At 44.8% G+C, this 6,301-nt stretch overlaps 1 pseudogene; it reads left to right on the forward strand.

Moving 5' to 3' along the window:
- Positions 1 to 1,869: 1,869 nt before the first annotated feature.
- Positions 1,870 to 5,630, forward strand: LOC114211879 (methylosome subunit pICln pseudogene; annotated as a pseudogene).
- Positions 5,631 to 6,301: the final 671 nt, after the last annotated feature.

Consider the following 6,301-nt stretch of genomic DNA (forward strand, 5'->3'; position numbering starts at 1 on the left):
TGCTGTAGCCACTGTAGAAAACAGTTTGGTGGTTTCTCAAAATATTAAATATAAAATTACCATATGATCCACCAATTCCACTTCTGGGTATAAGCCCAAAAGAAGTGAAAGCAGGACTGGAACAGATTTTGTACACTCCTGTTCATAGCAGCAATGTTCATGAGAGCCAAAAGGAAGAAGCAACTCAAATATCCATCAGCGGGTGAATAAATAAATAAAATGTGGTATATACATAAAACAGAATTATTCAGCCTTAGAGAGAAAATTTTGACACATGTTATAGCATGGATGAACCTTGAAGACGGTGTGCAGAGTGACATAAGCCAGACCCAAAAGGACAAATACTGTATGATTATCTGAGGTTCCTAGAACAGTCGAATTCACAGAAATAGAAAGGAATGGTGGCAGCCAGGAGTCGTGGGGAGGAGAACATGGAGTTTGTGTGTAATGGGTACAGTTTCAGGAGTAAGTTGAAAAAGTTCTAAGATGAATGGTGGTGATGGTGGCACAATATGAATGAATGCCACAGAAATGTACATTTAAAAGTGGTTAGGATGGTAAATTTTGTTACGTGTATTTTGGCACAATAAAGATAAACAATATTTTAACCCTCAAATAAAGTTGTCCTTGGATAGTTCCCACCTGGGCATACAGCACATCCATTTATCCAATCGCTCAAGCCAGAGACACGAGAACCAACCCTCATACCTCCCCAAGCCCTGGTCACCCCTGGTGGAGTCTACTGCCTAAATGAAAGCCCCATCAGTCCACTTGCTGGCATGTCCTGCCATCTCCATGAGTGACTGTCCTCTCTTCCCTGGATTCTCTAATGACCTCCTACCCAGTCTCTGGGATCAGCCCAGGCCCCGCCCCCTCCAGGCCGTTCTCCACCAGCAACCAGACTGAGCTTTTACAGACAGAAACCAGGTTCTGTCGCCGCTCACCCCCAAAGCTCCTGCTGCCACTGAGAACCAAATCAGGGCTCCTCCCCAAGCCTACTGAAGCCCTGAAGCCAGGGGACACCCCCCTCCGAGGTCTCCCTCACTCAGTACTTCTGTGCCTCTCTGTACATAATACATCTCCACTAGCTCCTCAAACTCACGAGCGTCCATCATCAGGCAGGGCCTTTGCCCACAGCACCCCTTTGCCAGGAACATTCTCCCCTCATCGTTTGCCTGGGCAAACACTCCTGTGACTTCAGGCGTCATCATAAACGGCATTCCCTCAAGGGTCCCTCACAGATGTCACATTGCAAAGAGCCCCGTGCTCTCCTCCCATGCCCTTTCTTCTTTGTCCCCATGGCCCTTTTTACACTTCTACATTTGTATAATCCTCCCTACCTGGGGGACTGTGAGATCCCTGAGAGCAGCTCCCATGTGTGTCTTGAGCCGTATTCCCAGCCACTCAGCACGATATCTGGCACACAGTAGGTACTCACTTGTCAGGTGAACGAATAAGTAAAGGAATGCAGGTTCTTTTAGGTCATGCAAACAGTGGGAAGCAGAAGGTCTGCCTCTGACCCACACAGCCTCCACGTTTTACTTTCGTAGAGACTCGGGCAGGCCTGTGCACCTGATCTGAAACCCACCCCACCTAGCCGACCCACATACTCGCTTCCAACCACTTGGTGTTGGACAGACACACCCAAAGGCCCTCTGGCAAAAGAGCCTGGCTTTTCCCGGGAAGGGGATGAAGAGTGAAGCTTGTCGCCTGTTGAAGACAAGGTACCTGCTTGAGTTGTTAGTTCTAAGATGATATAAATTCGTTGATAAGTGCCGCCCAGCTGTTCCTGTTCCTTGGTTTTCCAGGTATGCTGCCTGCTCTATTAGTGAAGAAATGCCTTGAAACAACATGACACTGGCCATATAGATGGAATGTGAAACTGGGTCTGCCTTTGTCAAGACCCCCAGAGCAGTCCTGAACCATTACCTCGGTGGCAGTGAGAAAACCTCGGCTCCCACACGGGTCTTCCCCCACTTTGGCAAGCCGTCTTCCCCGAGGTAACACTCCACCAAACAGTAACTTGGATAATGGCCAATGCTACAGTGATTATTATTGTTATTATGGCCTCTATTTTATTCTCATTTAATTAGTAATTATTTTAGATTACATGGCTAAAGCGCTGCTACAATGAGTGTTTCCTGGCAGTCAAGGGCTAATTCTCCATCAAGGTGGAAATATGGACTATTTTGAGTTCAGCCATTGGAAGCTGTACTGATGAACGCCTCTCGGTGCCATATGGCGCAGTCTACACCCAGTGTCTCTTTACAACAATAGTTTCACTTCTATTACCATTAAGGAGAAATATGTAAAGACTGTTTTCCCTCCGAACAGAGCTCCCGTGCTGGCAGGCCCTGGAGTATCTGGGAGAAGGAAACCCAGCAATCCTGCTGCACCCATCAGAGCTAGCCCCTCTTGGGGGTTCCCTAGGGGGGCCAGGTTTCCAGCTAATGTTTAATTGGCTATAAAACACACACGTCTTCTGTTGGAGTTGACACCTAACAAATCCAGGAACCAACCTGTGGTGATATCTGAAAGCTGCGTAGCTAGAAGGTGGGTGCACACGAAGCGGGCTGTCTCGCACTGTTTTTGCATTTCAAACATCTAGGAGTAGCCCTATTTCCGTAAATAAATATGCTGTCTTCAAATCACCGCATCCAGGGGGGAAATAAGATGAGCCTAGAACCATCTTTTTGTGTCATGAAGTATGGAAGTGCCCAATGATGAAGAAATGTCAAGAGGACACAAGAACCAATTTGAAGTGGCTTCCACCGACTGAGTCTGAGAAGTTGTGAGCATTTAAATACATAAAGATTGTAACAGATTAGAACCCCTTGGATAAAGTAGTACCCCATAAATCCAGACTGATAGAAACTGAAGCATAAATAAATGAGAAGAGAAAGCTCTTCTTTACAGCAGAAAGATAAGTAATAAATGCAGGAGAAATGATGGTATTAGAAAATCGCCATTTGGTAACCATCATAGTAATCTATTCATCAAGAAACATCAATGGATGCCAAACTCTAATGGGTGAGAGGCTTATGCCGCAAGAGATATTTACATAGTTTCAAAGTATCTCCTCACAAGATACTTATGAATCACAAAAAGACTTCATAGTAGAGATACCTGGCAGGCCCCAGCATCATCAGTGATCAAAGTTAAAAATACCAGTAACCAAGTAGACCTCATGTGCCACTGGGTGGGGTGTGATGCAATAAAACACAGTATCTGTGATCTTCCAGCCCAAGCCATTGCCTGAGTCTAACCAAATTGAGGAAGAGTCTACAAAATGACTGGCCTACAATCCTCATCCCTGTCCATGTCATGAAAACACGGAATTACCAGATGAGCCAGCAATTTCACTTCTGTGTAAATACTCAAAAGAAGTGCAAGCGGGAACTCAAACAGATATTTTGTACGCCCGTGTTCACAGCAATCAAGAGCCAGTGGAAGCAACCTAAGTCTCTACTGCTGGGTGAGTGGATAAACAAAATGTGATGTATACACACAACAGGATAGTAATCAGCCTTAAAAAGGAAAGAAATTCTGACATATGCTATAGCATGGATGAACTTTGAAGACATTGTGCTAAATTAAATAAGCCAATCACCAAAAAAGACAAATATTGTATGATTCCATTTACATGAGGTACCTAGAGTGGCCCAATTCATAGACAGAAAGTAGAAGGGTGGTTTCCAGGGGCTGGGAGGAGGGAGAACTGGGGAGTTCGTGTTTAATGGGAACAGAGTTTTGGGTGGGAAGACGAAACGTTCTGGAAATGGATGGTGATGATGGTTGCACAACAATGTAAACGGACCTAATGCCACAGAAGCATACACTTAAAAATGGTTAAAGTGGTAAGTTTTGTGTTTTATCTATCTTCTCCATTAATACCAGTAATTAACGCCAGTGGCTTAAGGGAAAAGAAACCATGCCACATTTAACACTCTCACTTTGCACCCCACACCCTATCAGTATGGGGAACTCAGATGTAAAGAAGGAACTAGCCACATTATAAAGTCAATTTAGGCTTATGCATGAACTCCAAAAAGACTGCTCTCTCCTTATCTCCCCCCTTAATCCCTGGGTGGAGGGCACAGGGGCTTCCCACCATGTTCTCCATCTGTTCTCTGCCCCATGCCAAGCTTTCTTTAGACCCCGAACATCTGTGAGGAGCAGGGCTGGATCAGAAGACAGTTTTGCTCAGGTTACAACCTGCACCATTGGATGACCCATGTCACACAACTCCTTTCATTTCCACATTCTAATGCACTCATTTCCACCACTAACACTTAACGTCATTCTAAACAGTTGCTCTCCGTTAATTTTTCTCTCCATCCATAAGGCTTAAGTTATTATGTGAAAACTCAAAGTAATGAAAGTAGCCAAAAGAACACATTTCTCCTGGCTAAGCTGTATTGTTGACCTGCTTCTGCCTGGCCCTTCAAATGAGATTTATTTTGGGGGCGCCTGGGTGGCTCAGTAGTTAAGTGTCTGTCTGCCTTTGGCTCAGGTCATGATCCCAGGGTCCCGGGATCGAGCCCCACATCGGGCTCCCTGCTCGGCAGGAAGCCTGCTTCTCCCTCTCCCACTCCCCCCTGCTTGTGTTCCCTCTCTCACTGTAACTCTCTCTGTCAAATAAATAAATAAAATCTTTTAAAAAATAAAAAAATGAGATTTATTTTGAATTTAACTTTTTTTCTAATTACCTAGATAATATATATTCCAACCCAAAAATATCAAAAGTATAGAAAAACACAAAAAGTAAAAATAAAAGTTGCCTATAATCTTAATCAGCCCAATGTAATACTCTTAAAATCTTAGTATATATCCTTCTAATTTTTTCTAGTTTTATTTCTATGCATATATTACTTATTCTTTGTTAAATTGGGCTTGTGTACACACTTAAAAACTTACCTTTCAAATAATAGCTCTTACCGGGGCAGGACGAGGGAAGCAGTTGTGAGCTTCCTCTAAAGTTTCCCCGAGATCAGCTTGGCTAAGGGGCTCTAGCCGTAGCCAGATACCAAGGTAGTGCTGATCGGCCAGGGCCTGGGCACCAGTGCCCTTGGCATCGCTGTGAGCTGCCTGTCTTGGTTAGATGGTTCTGGATTAGGATTCTCCCTGGAATACCCCACCATTAGTTTGCATACAGTGTCCAGGGACCTAAAATGCCTATCCATGAGAGCATGTGTATGTTATGGTGAATGCCAAGCATGGAGAAGAATCACAAGAATCTGTCGCAGAAGAAGACAGTGATGATAATGTTGAAGCTACTGATGAATTTAGATTTGTGCCTAGTGATAAATGGACACTGGAGGCAACGTCCAGGCTTTGCATCCAGCTCCTGAGGATGAAGATTCAGATGATGACCATGGAGAAGAATAGGATACGGAAGCACCTGAACAAGGGCAGGGACACATCCCTACATTTTATACCAATGAAGAAGGACTATCCCATTTAACACACTGGAGAGAGGACAAAATGTGCTTTCTCAGGCTGTGAGCAGCCAGTATAACACGGCTGGAGTCCGGACAGAAGAGTCAGTAAGAGACCCTGAAGATGGCATGGAGGTAGACACTACACCAACAGTTTCTGGCCAGGTTGAGGATGCAGATGGGGATCACTGAGAAGGATTTATGCTGCTGTGGGATTCTACTCATGAATGTAGGAAAGACCTCGGTGCCTCTTCTTCTGTGGAGTGGATGTTGATGAAAGTCTTTTTCCTTCTCCAAAACTTACCTGAACCCGTTCTTTTTTGAGACAGACTATATTGAGACAAAAAGTTGTCATGAGCAGAAGAAACTATGACCTTTATTAATAAAGGCGAATTAACCAAGAGGGCATCTGTAGTTTATCATCTACCCCAAACTTTCTGTGTATAGGTCCCCTCTCAGGGGGCCTACAGTTCCTACCTTCACTCTATGCATCTTCTGTAACCCGGCAGGCCCACATGCTGAGAATGCCCAGGCGCTTGGAAGTGTAGGTAGACTGGATGGGAAGGAGGGAGGCTGAGTCTAAGATACACCTCTTTACAGCCTAAGGATCCCCCGACCCCTTAAAAAGAAAGACAAAGAGATCTCAGAGAAATCCTGGCCTCTGCTCATTCTCCACAGGGTCTTTTTACTAATTTGGGACCCAGATAAATTCACTCGGGCATCTTTAGGGAGCCTCTTGGGAAACATCCCAGCCACATATTCTACCACTAACACAAGTGCTTCTGAGAGCTTTGCCTCCTTCCACGTCTCACCAGTCTGTTTTGTTATAACCTCTTAGGTTATAGCCTTCAATGGCTAACCTC

Source organism: Eumetopias jubatus, unplaced genomic scaffold (assembly GCF_037043125.1).
Source record: "Eumetopias jubatus isolate StellerSeaLion01/CBP00866 unplaced genomic scaffold, mEumJub1_p1.0 scaffold_5, whole genome shotgun sequence".
NCBI lineage: Eukaryota > Metazoa > Chordata > Mammalia > Carnivora > Otariidae > Eumetopias > Eumetopias jubatus.